The 16,594-nt window shown below is 42.1% G+C and overlaps 1 protein-coding gene across 16 annotated transcripts in view; it reads right to left on the bottom strand.

Annotated features, from left to right (window-relative positions):
* SEMA6D (semaphorin 6D) overlaps window positions 1–16,594 on the bottom strand; it is a 606,315-nt gene that overhangs the window by 180,647 nt on the left and 409,074 nt on the right. For all 16 annotated transcript variants that reach the window (XM_064517345.1, XM_064517347.1, XM_064517340.1 and 13 more), the window contains one exon: window positions 12,195–12,288. The gene's annotated coding sequence lies outside the window, so the exon portion shown is untranslated. The remainder of the gene's footprint in view (window positions 1–12,194; window positions 12,289–16,594) is intronic.

Consider the following 16,594-nt stretch of genomic DNA (forward strand, 5'->3'; position numbering starts at 1 on the left):
CTCCTTCCACAGTAAGGAAAAAATAATTTTGTCTAAATTCAGCTGTGCTTAGAAATCTGTGCCCTTGAAGTAAATAAAATAATTACGCTGAAAAACAGAAAAATATTGTTTTGTGACTTCTGTAATGCAGCTCATGCGCTGCAGACCAGAGGGACCACTTCCATTTAGGTTTATCCCTCATGGTTCAAGGCACAGGGCTCCCCCTTCACTGTTGACTGCTCAACCAATTCTTCCCCTGAACCGATTCCAACGGTATTTATGAACGTAATTTAGCTGGAAGTCTTAATGCAGGATACCAACATCCACACTGAATCTCTCTGTGCAAAGATGATGACACGAACTGTTATCACTAGTACAAGTTTCCACCACGGCCAAATATTACTTCTTAGGCTACACTTAACTGTGAGTGCAGTTAGGCTGGAAAGCCAAGATCTTGACCCAGCATCCAGCTGCCCACCCCAGGTCCCAGCCTCGGCACCCGTTACGCCCACACCGCGGAGGATTTGGCTTGCCAGGACGTGATACGTCTCCCTGCAGCTTACAGAAGACCCTGAAAGGGACGTACCGCCTAATTTGGGAGTTCCTGGCTTTTCACACCTCACCCCCTGCCAGGTCCCTTGTGCTGGCCAGAGTAACGTGGACTGAAGCAACCAGCACGAGACTGGTGGGGAGCAGTGCTGCCCTTCTGCTCCTGGCCCCGCACAAACACGTGGCAGGATGCTCAGCAGTGCCCTAACATGTTAAAATACCTTTAAAAATTGTATACGCCGAGATATTTTGGAGAACACAGTAGAATAAAGGCTTCTATCAGTGTGAGTTCAAGATGATTACTCAGGAGTTGTGAAGCTTGACTGTAAGAGTAGTGTGTCCTACTTAATACAGTTACTTATTATTTATTGGATTTCTCATACCCACTTAGGGACCAAAAGAAAATATATTTTCATATTTTCAGCCTTCTCCCCATTCCTCATGGCTCAACTTCTTTATAATTTACTAGGTTCATACGTATTAATAGAAAAATGCAGGTGTTAAAAACTGTAAGGATAATTGTCTGCCACAGGTTTATAAATTACACCTGATGACAGTTTGTGTGGATATTTATTGCACTATTTACTCATCTGTTAAACAAAAGGGAGCATTTGTTCTCATAAGTCTTGCATTTTGATAAAATACTACCACAGCAATATATTATTCTGCTCTAAAAGGACATACTCATTAAAATATTGAATGCAGCTCTAGATTTCATATGTTGCTGTAAACTATATAGGGGCACATAAATTCGTTTTCAATTAACATTTTCTCTCAGTTTATTTTCTATTTCACCTACTCAAGTTTCAACAAATTACACCTCAAATAAGCATTAGGTAGCTATGCAGCTACTAGGCTTCCTATGCTATAAAAAGACAAAGTTTTCTCGGGATCGCTCTTGGTTTTAATGCATACCCAGAAGCCTCCACACATTTAACTTTCTGTTCAGAAAACACTTCCTCCTGAAAATGTAAGACCCCATTCACATCTGACCAAAGCTTTACATTATAAATGGGCCATCATAAATAAAGTCATTATAAATCAAACTTAATTAGCAGTAAAAGAAGCAAGATAGAAGCTGACCATCAGCTTCAACACATTAGGAACCAGCAATGAAGTCACAGGACATGCTGGTAAGATTTAAAAGAACTAAAATATAATCCAAAGACAAAAGAAAAACTTGTACTAAGTCTTTTTTTGCACCCATTAGTGGCAGACTGTTAATATTGCAACAGCCATTTTTGTATTGGGCATTATATACCGAAATGGGGACTTGGCCCTGCACACATTAAGCATGAAAAGCCCACAGCCGCCAATTGGCGTTGGGATGTGCAAGCAAGGATAAACTCTGGTTGGCTCAGTGTTGTGAGGGAAAGGACTTCAACGTTGTTTGGTGTGTTTGCATACATGGTTTGCAAGCTCACCATATTTCAATCAGCTATGTAAATTGTGTGCAAAAGGAGCCTAAAAAGACACTTTCTTAAATGGATACCCCTATTATCCACCAACGGCTTCCATGGAAAAGTGCGGCTGGAGTTGAGCAGAACATGCTACACTTCAGTTAGCATTTAAATGGCGAACATTTAATATTTATATTAATATGCAAGGACAACATTTTCCCATTCTTTTTAGAGTTAAGTATGCAAACCATATTCATGCAATGATAAGGCTGTGCACTTAGAGCACCAAAAGCTCACAAGGGGCAAGTACCAGCAGCGACAGTAGCTTTCCACACTGACCCTGTATTGTCTTTACCTCCCATTTCTGCCACTGCTTCTAGCTTAGCTTATTACTGCTTATAGAATAGAAGTAATACAAATTACAAACATGGTACAAAACAAAGCAGAACCCCTGTGGAAGTCTGGGTTTACACATGCCAACAGTAATATTACAGGTGAAACATCAACGTATGGTTCCACATAGAAGAACGTATAAAAGTAGCCGCACGTGGCTCTACATCGCCTGTCCAACAAAACACAAGCAGCTCACCAGGCGAGCTTCCTCCAGCCCCCTACTGCTAATTGCTGGGCCCGAAAATGAAGCCTAAACCCGAGAAGCCAAATCAGCTCCTTGCAGTCTTATCAAGAGATTTTTGTAAACCCACAGGGCCCTCAGCTCCATCCCCAAATGACACAATTATAAACCCACCATCTTCAGTGTCATTGCAGGCATCAACCGAGAAGAAAGGGCTTTAGAGGTGATCCTGGAAAGGCAAAGCAGCTGCCAACAGCTACAAGAGACAGGCATTAGCCTATTTTACACACCAGAATCATCTGCTGTAAAGACAGCTATAAACAGCATCACCCCCCACCCTCCCCCAAAAAAAAGCAGGCAAAGGAAAGGTCATATATAAGTGGGGAGACTTGTTGAATAGAAATGTGCTAATTGCAGAAAACCCCTCTTCAGCGTAAAACTTCATTTTTACACCAGGTTGACACAGCAGTGCACTGAGGGACGCAGCTAACAATTTTCAGACCTTTGAATTTATAGTGCAGTGCGAGCAGCTATCAATACTGCCGTGAGTTCATTTCATGCTTCTAAACTGGAGAGGCCAGAAATGACTGGCATGCTAGCAAGGTCAGTGGTTTTTGCCATCTTTAAATAAACGTGACAAACAATCTTTCTGAATGTTCGCAGTCCTAGGACAGCAGCATTTTTCGCTGGCTACGTACCCATAGCTCAGCTGGGTACAGTCAGCTCATGGGTGGGCAGGGAGAAAGAGCACAAGTGTGAGCCTGCTTGGAAATCACTCCTTACTGGAACTAGTTTCTGCCTCTTTTCCTGCATAATGGACCTATGTAGAGAGAAAAGCAAGTCCTGCTTCCTTTGAAAAAAACATTTTTCTTTAATCTCTCTTAGATCAGGCAATTTCCAGATGATTGTTTCTTCACTGCCTGAATTTCTCGATGGCTTTCTGCTGGGCAGTCTGTGAGCACTCTCCCTTTTAATAGGTCATACATAATACTGGCTATGAAGCCTGCATACATATAGAGGCATTATGCTACTGAGCTGTACTGCGGCTGCATCTTCAAATGTTTTGGTTATGATCAAGCACTTCTCATCCTCCCAGCACCTCACTGGCAGGTGCCTTCCACTCCTTGGTTTCGTTCTGCCTCCTTTTCCCAACATCTGGTCCTTCCTCACACCTACCTATTCTGAGCTACATCCTGTCTGCACAAACAGGTCACTCCGTCCCCAAATCCCACTGTTGTTTTAGGTTAAATGGTCATTAGAAATATTTCTTTCAGGAGCTGGAGGCTATTATTCAGTGAGCCCAATGGGTGCATTTGCCCCTTGTGTTTTGCAGACATGAACAAAATAGCCAAGCGTGTAGAAGAGAAATTCAAGTTAGAAAGTTTTGGACATGTCCTGTGACAGATCTTTCCCACAGTGGTGCTCACTCATAACTCGAAAAGATTAATTCTTAAAAATGTAAGAACCCAAAAGTCAATTAGCACATGTCGACTGAGCTGCTACGCTAGGCCACATATGACATTGCATCTTAATGAACAGACAACTAAGAAATTCAGATGAAGGTAATGAGACCTGCACCATAGTTTTGTAAAGTTGTTGTAATGTTTAAGAACCTCTTCTTGCCAATACGCACACAGATGGAAGCCATTACGCAAATAAGCAAAGTTGTTTATATGCACAAATATCTAAAGGTTCAGGCACAACAAATGGAACATAGCAGACTTCTAATGCAACTTCTGTTCAGGGCTGCGGCAACGCATAACGCCGTTAACCCCAGCTTTATCAAGTCTCTTTCAGCAGACAGCTTTTCAATTTGCCCAAATGCATTTCTAATAAATAAGCAATAAACAGTTATTTTTAAGTTCCAACTGAACCGATTTTGACAAAACTCTACTTAATCACTGACCATTGGTAAATACGTCTCAAGTGTTCAGTTTATTTTCCTCTCTATTGTAAATGAATTTGTGGCTGGTTTTCTATCAGTAAGCAAATAAATTCTCATAAAAACTATGCAACAAAAAACAAGAGACTTATGACTAAAATTCACCCTACTGCAATAACCAAAGCTTTTCAAAAGAGGGGTTGAAAACAATAGTAAAACTTACAGACAGAGCAAATGAGCAGACCCCATGGGCAAAAAAGAACACACAAATACTTTTTCAAGGCTGCTGAAGATGATTAAAAAAAAAATCAGATTTTAGGCAAGAATATTTACATTTAATTCCAGGAAAACCCAGAGTAAACTAGAAATCCACATTGCTCCATTCCCCCAACGACTCAAACACCTGATGCGCTGGCTCTACTTCACCGATGTGAGATGGGCATTTGTGTTTCAGCAGTGAACGGCAGTGGGGAGCCTGTCCCCAAAGCCCTGGGCAAGCAGTGGAGGCACCCGGGGGAGGCCAGTGACACCACACGTCCCGTTCATGGTCGAAGCACTTGCTCACTTCCAGCTCAACAACAGCCCCCTTTGCTCTACAGCGGATGCTGACTTTACTTTGCCAAAAGTTTCACTTTCTAACATCAAATAAGTTACTAGGTCCAAAGAAAGAACTCAACATTATCTGGATGAGTTTTAGTTAATTGCGATGTTGCATATTAACCACAACATAAGAACAACCCTGAGAGAAACAACAGGGTATTAGTATCAAAATACTCTTCTGCCATTACATCGCCCTTCTCCAAGCTTCAGACTCGACTTTGCTGGGGCTGACACTGCTGGAACGGTTGATGGCTGACAAGTGAGGAGCTGCGCCCTTAGCAGGCTCCTACTCTTCCAAGCAGGACTGCAGGTAAAGGAGACACTGAAGTTTCTTATTCCCTGTATCTCAGGGCGATTTCTGAATACCGCAAGGAACCAAGAATACAAATACAGCTACTAAAATTTGCCCCTCAACCCCTTGATTGGAAGAACAGAACAGCCCAAATCCCCATCAACTGAAACTCTGAAAAAGTAGAGTTTTGCTTTATATCTGACGAAGGAATTCAGTTACAAAGTCTGACAGGAGTCAGGTCTGAACCGCAGCCCATTCCTGCAATGTGTTGTCTTCAATCAACTCAGGCAGGAAAGGGTAAATCTGGTACAAAAATTTGAGTCTTGTATGCAAGGGAAGGAAAAAAAAATATACATCACACAAATGAAATATTTGTTTTCAATCAGAAGGTAAAGTTGGTAAATGAAACAATGGAAGAACATGCAACATATCAGACGTTTAAGCGAAAACTCTGATAAAAGAGACTGAAATTGAAATTTTCAGAAAAACCCCACAGGTATCCAAAATTAAGCTATGCTGAAGTACTCCAAATTTGCCAGAATGAGAAGTCACAGCCCTAGAATAAAGTTCACTGGGAATGGAAAGTGCTTCCACATTCAAAACATGAGAAGGAATCCAAAGCTTTGACAAACACTGATCCATATTTATAAGGTAGCATTTGCTTTATTTTCCTAATTTTAACGTCAAGGATGGCAAGTCACCACACGAACTTTTTTATTTACTGAAGCTTAAACCTACTGAAAATGGTCACTTATTTTAATTTGAATACCACATATTGGAGACCGCTTTGTCAGTCATGGCTATGGGACGAAAGCTCTATAAATCTTATCTTCTTCATTAAAATGGTGCCGTCTGGATGGAAATGAGTAGTGAGTCTTGAAAGACAGTCCAGCAGAAGAGCCTGCCATTGCCTCCACGGTAATGTCAGACATTAAATAATCTGGTCCTAATGCTGGACATTACCCTCGAAAGCCAATGCCCGACATCGACAGCCAGATGACAGCTAACCTACTACATCAGGACAAAAAATAACACGGGGTCCAAACAAACCCATAAGACGAGAAGTTGGTGCGAGTGGCGAGGCATCAGAAGATGTGGCCTTTCAAAGCAAAAAGGAGGAAAAAGAGGGGAACCACGCCAAGGTACCGCTGAGGCGGGTGCTGCTGGTGGCCAAGGCTGCCGGTCCCCTCGCGGCAGCGCGGCGGTGGCCCGCAGAGCGCGGCAGGCGGCCCGTCCACCGGCTCTCGGCCCGCTCCAGCCGGCGGCATGGCACATGCACCTGAACTTCCGCATTGCTCCCAGGAGCGGTGAGAGCAAAGCTTCTGTCAGCAAATAAAGCTGAACAGAATTAAGCAATGGTCGAAACACATGAAAGGAAATCATTTTTTTTTTAAATGAAAAAAACAGTGGCATGTTCTGTGTGCAGAAACCATGGCTTATAGTCTTGCAACCTGCCTTGAGTGAAGAAAGAGCCTGCAATGACTTGAAATGGGGCAGGGGAAGAAAAAGGGAAATTGGATAAGACTCCCCTGAGGTTGAATACAGAAATCCTGAACTCTATCAGTGAAAACCAAAAAAAAAAAAACCCAAAAAAAAAAACCTGGTAAATATTTTTGCCCTATCAATGCAACCATTCATGTTTAAGTTTCCCGTGCAGGATCTGAACATCAATATTTTGGTAAGTTAATTATTTAGGATTCTGTTATTTTAGTTTGCAAGGCTCAACAGCGGTAACTGGGTCGGTACAATTCTCCTCCCGCCAGCGCTCCGCAGCGTGGCACGCCATCCGCGCCACCCAGTACCGACCTCGTTCACTAAACCCGCAGGGAATTAGGGCACAAACTGGACTCCAGGACACTTCCCATTAAAATTTATGATAGCCAAATATCATGTTTAAAAGTTTCCAAAGGTGTTAAATGTAATCTCTGTTCGAGTCTCATCTGCTTAAAATAAAAGACAGAACTGCCAAAGGGTGTTTAAAAAAAAAAAGTACAGCTTATTTCATTTTTACCTTACCCTACAGCTGCCAAGTAAATTTAATAAGTCTTTGTTTTATGAAGAATCATAAAAACAGCCCAAAAGCAATTTTATACAGCCAATAGGTGCTAAGTAAATATGCCCTCACTATAACACACCACTGTATTTTTGGTCCCATAAAACTGGGCTCCCATCTTACTTTTTTTTTGTTAACATGAAACATGTCCCAAAATTGGAAGGGCTCTGACAAAGTACCGGCTGGTATTTCTTAATGCCAAAACGCTCTCCCCCTTGCCTCTCCCTCACACACGTATCTGTGCAATGACTTCCAGTGCATGCACAACGATGACTTCTCTTTTGCTCCAAAAGCTCTTCCCTCTTTTCCTTCAGGACTATTTCTGTGAATTTTGGGTTTTCTCCAGGCTGTACTCCTAACCGCAACGCTCTCCTCCTTCCTCTGAAGGCAACGCCGGACTTGCCAACCTGCAGGTCCAGTCCACCCACAGCAGCTGCTTTCTCTACTCTTAGGTGCCTGCTGCAGGCATTCCTGGCAGGGCAAAAGGGACCAAGTTGACATCTTTTTTCTATATTTTCTCCCCTTCAGCTCTGACATCTTCCTAGCTAAAATACTCTACTTCTCTGCCCTGACAGAATGCACTGCTCGTAATCCTGGACTTCTTTATGCTGTTTTGCCTTTTTTCTTTTGAAGCCTTCTCTCCCTCTTTTGTCTGCACAGCACCTAATGATTTCTTCAGAGAATATAGGCAAAACATAATCCAATTTTCCCTACGTTATCCTTTTTGTTTTTCACCTCTTCCCTTTCTTTTAAGGGGACAGAAGTTTTTGATTGCTCTTCATACTTTATCCCCTATTTTCTCCAGTAACCCTTTCCCCTCTCACCATCTCCATCTCCCTGCCAGCCCCATAACATCTCCCCCAATAGCTCACACTCCTCCTCCTCTTTTCTCTTCTAATACACCCAGCTCGCCCAAAAATATAACACACAATTCCCAGCAAAAAGCTTAGAAACGGTCAATATTCCAGCCTCCTTTCACCCTCACACCTGGCTTAAAACCACTGTCCCCACACCTCTCAAGAGCCTTCCCATCCTTGGCCTTGTCTTCTCATGATTCTCTGTCTACCTGTCTGATTTTATTCCCATATGCCATGCTTAAGATCCTTACGGCTCAGCCTTCGCATCTCTTTCTTCCATGTCTCGTCTCTGAATAGTCAGCTCCACCTCTGCACTCACAGCTAAAGCTGTCATATGGATGAGCTGCGAATATGCTTCCCTGCTCAGGATGCGACCCTCTGCAGCTGCACCGAGCCTCGGGTTGCCGCCGGGGTCCCAGGGCTGCCCAGCTGCCAGCCTCAGCCAAGCCCCAAACGGACCTTCTGACCTGCTGCCCTCGCAACCCTCCTCCCGTTCTCACCCTCTCAACTACCGAGAGGGAAAACCTAGCCTCCTCCTGACTCCAATCACAAAATCTGACCGTTATTATCTACCAAAAACTCTTCCTGAACCCAAGTCACAAGTCTTGCAACTTTTTTTTTTTTTAATACTGTTTCTAATACATGGCATTTCTCATCCATCCATCTAAAATTCTCACTTGAGCTCTCACTTTGCAACATTTCTCTTCCTGGTGAATTGATTCACTCTGACCTTACTCATTAATAACACTGCTGTAAAAATCATTTTGCCTGCTTTTTGCTTTGGTCATGCTCCCCTATCCCTGGTGTTCAGTAACTAGCTTTCCTCTCTGTTGTATCTGATTCCATATGAATACAAATTTTGGAGAAAACTGGCACTATTTGCAAAAGTTTGAGGCGTTTCTGCAGGAGTAAAAAAAAAATGTGGAAATTATCCAAAACTGAGGCAGTATCAGCTAATTTATTCATTTTATGATGTGCACATATAATTCTGATCAACACTAACAGGAATTTTACACACAGAGAGACCCCCCCGTCTCTTCAGCTGTCACGTGCTGTGGGCCGAGAAGTCTCCTCCTTGCAACAGTTAATTGAGTAAGGCCTTGTGATACAGGTAAATCCCAGACCTAATTCAAAGCACTCAGACAACCTCTCCGGATTACCAATCTCTTCTGTTTCACCACAAATCATTGCCATTCTTTGACATTTATATGAAAATATAAAATAAGTGGCAGTAAAAGCAATAATGCGAGTAATGAAAACTTGATGTTTAGAAGTGTCTGGAGTTATACTTTTCTTTTACTTTTTTTTTTTTTAAATTTAATACAAAGACAGTCAAAAACAAAAAAAAGAATGCCTTGGGGCTCCATCTTTGAAAATTAAAATCAGGCAGCATTACAGCATCAGTCCCTGATGCTATACTAGAGTCATGGTATAGTCACTCAACAACTTAAAAGCAAGTTCATTTATTTTATTTATTAGTAAATAACATCTAACAATAAAAATTGTAAAAAGAATTATATGGCCAATTGTACTTCCTACTTACATACAAATAAAATCAGACTAATAGTATCTGTTTATCTCTGGTAGTTATAAAGTACCTCTCAGCATTATGTCTTAGCTTCAGACAGCAATTAAGTCTTCTTCAATGTGCAACTAAGCCAGCTCTAATTAAAGTCAATGGGAGCTTTTCCACTTACTTAATGGCTGTTGGTTGAGGCCCAAAAGTAATTGCACAAAGAGCGCAGTATGTCACTTATAGATAAATTGACTCTGCCTTTGAAAGAAATATTGGGAATGCACTGTGAGCTTCTCATTTCATAACCATTTGCTGAAGGCAGATGCCCACACGATCACTCAAACCTTTTGATAAATAGTGAAATGATTATGTGCAAAGAGCCTAATCCTGCTCTCATTAAAGCTGATAGTGAAACTCCAAAAAAGGGAAGATATGGCCTAATATGCAGCTACCAGACACAGCATTTTTAGTGACAGAGAGCACCAAGAAGTATCAGCTGGCATTATCATACATTACTACAGAGCACATCAAACACACATTTTTTTTCCCAACAGCAGATCTCAAAATCTTTATCAAGATGCTGCCTACCACAACAGCCAATTATTCATATAAGCAGTTTTTAAAGATCCAGCTCATCTTAAAAGGCAAGCTACAGCTGTCCTCAGCTTTTTTTCTTAAGTCAATTCAATGAACAGGCTGGCATCTCACCAGAATATAGGTCAAACAAAAATGAAAGAACAAATTAGGTTAGAAAACAATTTTGGTTTCAATTTTTTTGGAGAAATGAGCTGACTTGAAAGGCTCCCTTTTAAAGTGAAAATAATTCAGCTACCAAAGTTTCCCTTTTATGAGCAGAGTTGCTGGACCGAAGCTTTTCTGGAAGCAAGGGGCAGAGGAGGGAGCCCTCGCCCAGCACGGCACAACCAGAGGGAGACAGCTCCCGTGTGCGAGAGAGAGCGAGCGCGCAGGCTGCCAGGGATACCAGCGTCCCCAGCGAGTCAGTCAGCATATCAGCAACTAGCAGCTACTTCAGGAGATAACGTGCAGGAATAATGACATAGCCCTACCTGCGAGATACTGCTAAAAGGAACAAGACAAGAAAGCAGAAAACTGGCAACCGGCAAGGTACCGTCTGCCCAAGGAAGCTGCACTGACTGCACCGACTGCATCACTACGCTGCAAATGCGGCGCCATGGACTCAGTTGAAATGCTTTGGTGTGTAGATTGCATGTGACCTTTAATTGATTGACAGGCACTCAAACAGATAGACTTGAGAGATTAATGCCTTGTTTCCTCCCAATGAAAGATTAAGAGGAAGAGACAAATGATGTTTCTTCCTCCTCAAAGTTTTGGGGAACCATCCTCATAAAATACTACTATAAAAAAATGTCATTCAAGTGAACACTTCCCAGATAAACCTGACCACTTCCACATCTTTGATAACAGCTGAAGTTGAACTGAAAAGGAGTGAAAAAGGCTGAGTTTTGTATCTTTGCTCCTGGGATTTGCTGTTTCAAGCTCTCAGCTGCATCTGTTCTGCTGCAGGAGTTCCCAAACTGCCAGCGGTACCTTACTCAATCGCCTGGGCAACTAAGGCCAACAGAATATGAAATAGTTTCTAGAGTCATTCCACAATCACTCACATCTTCCTAGGCTTCCAAACTTCGATATTCTCATGCCTTTTTTGATTCAAGAGAGGTGGTACTACTACTACTCATCTTACAAGAGTTTAAAGTCAGAAAGACCACTAAAACCTAAAGACCTAAATCTGACCTCCTTAGTTAGTTCAGTTATGAATCTATTAACCAGAATAGCCACTGATTAAATTGTTTCTTACTTCCAGTAACACGATTGTTCTTCTGCTGTGGCCTACGAGACCATGACAAAATGATCCCTAGGGAGTCTATGAAGCCTAGAATTTTCTTTTTAATTATAACACCCTTTCAATATTTTCATTTACAAGTTTGAGGAAAGGGTCATCCCTGGTGAATACAACAAATTAAGAGTAGTCTAACAATTTAAAGATTGGGAAACTTCCCAGGCATATGCTCCCAAATTGAAATCATCGCTACATATAAAATTCACTGCATCTATCAATGGTTTCTTTTAATAGCTAATCAGAGACACTGTTAAAAAGCATCATCTTTCAGATGTGAACAGTTTTCTGGATTTTTTTTTTTAACCCTTTTTCACCGAATTAAAGAACCTTTTTGCAGGTTAATCAAGTCATCACCTAATCAAGTTTTGATAAAATACACTGGCTTAGCTCATCAGCTCTTTCACTGCAGATATTTCCTCCACTCCTCATATATGTATATGGATCTTTCCCACATAATTTAACATTTTACAACATTCCTTAAGGGGGGGGGGGGGAAGTGATATACGTACATCAACTGCTTGACAATATGGAACCCCAATTAGAGATTACCTCCACTGCCGACAGTTTCACATGAACAATTATTTTAAGAAGCTAGTAATCATTCCATACTCACCCCATAAAACGTGCACTTCACTAACACACTTCAGTTTTCTTTTAAAACTTGGTTCGCTTTAGCGATCTGGCTTAAGGCGCAACCCAACCAAGCCCTGTAAAGGCACAAGGGAGGGAAGAGGTGAGCTTACAGTAGACATGAACTTCAAACTCACTTTCTCGCAGAAAAGAAAAAAAGTACGCGAAGCTGTGGCCTAAATTAAGACTTTGCTGAAATGACCAGGGAAGTTCACTGCTCTCTGACCACGATGCAGAAGCCAGAGCTAGTTAAAAGAGGAAGGTTTGGGCACAAACCTGAGGTGAGACCCTCCTGGCTGGCCACAAGAGCCACCTGCCTGCCCAGTCAGGTGGAGGTGCCCACTTGGCTCTCGGAGGCCTGGCAGCTCTTACCTTTTTAAGCAACAGCCAGATAATTAAGAGTAGTTAACACCTCTCTAAAGGTTAGGCTGGGCACTCTCCAAATATCTGTCCGTTAGGGCAGTCTACAAATGTTTGCAGCTTGCAGCAAGTTAACTGGCTAGTAATTCTGTTAAAAACGGAATTAAAGGCAGAGAGAGAGAGGAAATCCGTTAAGTGCAGACAAGGGGCATGTATACATGTGCTCCTGGGCTGCTACACAGCCACTGAGGCTCTCTGCAGCTAGGTCATGAAGCTGGTGCCTATGGTCACCCTCCTCCCCCTCAGTGCCCATTTACAGCACTGCATAAAATGATAACTTTTTTTTGAAAGGCAAGGCACAGCAGAAAACAGAAGGCATGGAGAAGCGTACGGCATCTCTTTCCAATCTAAGCGTACCCAGGGTAGAGTTCTTCACCCAAGAATATTGCCCCAGTCGCTCCCCCATACCAGTTTCTGCATCCAGCCTAGAGCTGTAACACAGGCAGAGGCACTCGAAGGCTTGGTGGCTCCGTACCAGAGTGACGGACCCGCACGTTGCTACCTAAGTCCTAGGACTGCTTTCCCACTTAGTCTCACTGAAGCCACTGGGCACAGCAGGTGCCCTTTTAGCACTGGAGTGAAAGGCACCACGCAAGACAGTGCAACATTATGCAGATAGCTTGAAAACCACCACCATCATCTCAGTCTGTTGGTTCTGAATGAATGTTACACATGTGACATTTTGGACATGATCGTAGGGGTAACTTCAGTTTAATGACTAATTAGCACACTTCTGTAGGAATAACATGGCAGTGTATTAGATAAAGTGTCACGTCACAGGCACGCTGGGTTTCTCCTGACACATCCCTTTCACTCTGTCTCCTTTTGGGCTAGCAGAGGGGGGAGGTTGCCTGCTTCAGCGAACTCATTACCTTTAGAAAAAACAAACAAAATAAGAGGATAATAAATGTTTACAGCAGAAAATGTAAAACACAGAAAGGATGGTCTGTGGAATAATCAGGTCTCTTAGACCAGACATTATCTCAAAGGCTCCATCTTTGCTCCAGTTCTCCCAGTAGAGAAGCCTGAACTGACCGATGGGCTTCCCTTCTCCGAGCGACCCTGCTGACCGGCTGTTCCTCACCACCTCGGTGCAGTGAATCCGCTCCAGAATCATGACAACACAGTTGCCACTGTTTCAGCTGAAACTTCTTTTTTGCTCTAAAAGCAGCAAGTGAGCACATTATGCTAATTGTTTCAGCAGCCAAAGAAAAATAAGGACACCCACATCCTGAATACAGATAGTATTTTCATTGCATTTTAAGGTGGAATCAAGCCACTTTTTCCACTTGTTAGAGCTGCTTGCTGGACATGGTTGTGTCCCCAACAATTCATTTTCTATTTATCAAAAGCGAGTAGTAAAACAGGCCTTTAGAAGAGGCTCATTGAGTATTTCAGCAGTTAGCACATCTGGCTTATCAGAGAACAAATCAGCACTTTCACCATTACAAATCTTATGTTTTGCCAGGACAAATTGCCGTGACAGAACTTAGAGGACTAGCAACTCAGCCATTTGGAAAAACAGCAGTTTGTCCCATTTTTGGATTAAGCCACTAGGCTGGATGGTTCAGACACAATGTAACAATTAGTGAATCACAGTAGTGGTTTTTATAGGCTCCAGTTAACAGTGCTGCTGGATACTATCCACCTCCACTGCTGAGCACCAGTTGCTCGAGAAAACTGGGGAGAGAACGTGACCCCTCAGAAGAAATAAATAATTCACCGATATAAACCTCTTAACTACCTGGGAAACACCCGCTGTAGCCCAAGTGTTAGCAGGCTCTTTGCTAGGTTTGGGGTTTATCATTTATTTAATGCACACTGCCACAGCCTGAAGGAAGAAGAGTTTAAAAATAATGTCAACAGACAAAGGATCATACTCAGTCATCTACCTAAGCTTGTTGTTCTGCCCGAGGCAAAAACCTGTGCAAATTCATTCAGGGCAGTTCTATTATTTATGCAAGAAAGTGTCTATCAAATGCAGAATGAAAAGGTCTTACTCCCTACGCAAGGCAGGAAGAATCATGTCTAATAACTAGAGGTTTCACTTCAAGATTTCAGAAATTCTCATTTAAAAGTACCTGAAGCAAAGTCTAAACAGAGAATGATAAGGGAAATAATTGGTGTAGCAATTCGGGACCCATGTCCTTTTCCCAATAGGAAGCACAATAAACTGTGTTGTATTAAAGATTAGGACAATAGTGCGAACCATCCCCAAAAACAAAGCAGCACAATAGCTAGTAAAGATAGTGTTAGCAGTAATGCAGAATTTCCTGATTGTTGTCAGCCACTTTCGCAGTAAGTCTTTTGGATGTATTCTCTTATTTATTTTCTCGACTTTAAAAGATGCTTTAAAGGAAAAGGTTGAGAAGTTATTAGCTTAAGAGACTGAAGTGACCATCCTCTTTCAGTTTCCTTCCTTTCCTGTTGCCTTCCTTCTCTTTGCACGTCAGTCTGGGCTTCTCCCTGTACCCGTCCTGCTATCCTATCCCTTCACATTACCACCTCATTTTCTCTTCCTCAGTTGTAAACTTTTTATTCTTTTCTTATGCCTCCTTCGCTCCCCTGTACTTTCTCCTCTTAAAATAATCCTTCTTGCTCTGTATTTTCTTCCCTCATATTTCCCTGTCCTATCAAGTTTACTCATGTCTACCAAGTATCCAGACAACTCCAGGGGAAGGTGGGAGAGGCGCCTTCGCTCCCCTGTCGGAGCTCCAGCGCGGCAGGGAAGCTTGAGCGGAGAACTCCCGTTCCCTGCTGGAACTGCTGCAAGCGGCAACAGAGAAGAGCCGGATTAGGGCTTTTGCCCGTTTCTCTGAAGAGATAGCGGCAGGTAGAAAACAGCACCACAGACCAATTGCACACCAGATTCAAGTCATTTAGGACCTTGGGTCAGTTAAAGCGGGTCAGAGAGGGACAGTGAGGGATCAGGGCACCTGCTGTAGGTCCTTTACTTCCCCCTACTCTCTCCTAGGGGATCCAGCCCCGGCAATTTGTCAGTTCTTTTGTTTTTAACCAATGTTCATCCTTTCTGGTCTACTGCCTAATGACAGAGCTTCTCCACCAAGACTTTTATAAAATGACATATCAACATATCACAGCAGTGCATCTCAAGCATGAATTTATACATTTGCTAATAACTCCACCAATATTATAATGGTGCATTTAAAAACATGCAAATGTAGTTTGATCAATAGTAGAAGAGAAACTTTAATGCTTCAATAGTTTCCTTTCTTTTTCCTCAGTGCACATGAGAAAGCAGCGAGCTGGTGTATTTTTCTTCACTTTTAATTGCTTAGTCTGATTTGTTAAACACAACAATAAACTCCACCACAAACCCGTCTTCTCCTCCTGATGGAGAAAAAACCCACTGTTCCCAGTTTGCATGATTTTTTTTTAAATAAGCTGCCATGTCTGTACAGTGATATCCTGAACAGAGCGCATCTTCTGTCTGTATAATAAAGGATTGCATAGTTTCATTTTGATTGCCTGGAATAAGAAAGGAAATGTGTCAGGAATTAATGGGTTTATTCAGTCACAGTCATAAGTTCGGACCTTTTCAAAGGCTCGTTCTTCTTGTGCAGTCGTGCCGTTAAATTATCTTTCATTATTAATATAGCTCCTAATAGTAGCTAGGCTTAGCAAAATATTTCTTTTAATTTGCAACTAATGTGAAAAATTGACAAGTGTTTTGACAATATGAGCTGGTTCGTTTTGTCCCTTGAACGTAACAATTTGCTTCAATAGCAGACCAAAGACTGCGCAGGTGATGATGGACAGGCAGAACGTAAGCATAAATGACAGATACGCGAGAGGTATAATAGAGATAAAACCACCTCTTGATGGAAGAAGAAGTTCCATTCTAATAATAATGTTCACGCTACTATGTTTTAAACAGTGTAGCTGTATTTTCTCAGCTTTAATTTCAGTCAATAAGCAAACATGAAAATCAGGCAATTCAAT

The sequence above is a fragment of the Dromaius novaehollandiae genome, chromosome 10 (assembly GCF_036370855.1).
Source record: "Dromaius novaehollandiae isolate bDroNov1 chromosome 10, bDroNov1.hap1, whole genome shotgun sequence".
Classification (NCBI taxonomy): Eukaryota; Metazoa; Chordata; class Aves; order Casuariiformes; family Dromaiidae; genus Dromaius; species Dromaius novaehollandiae.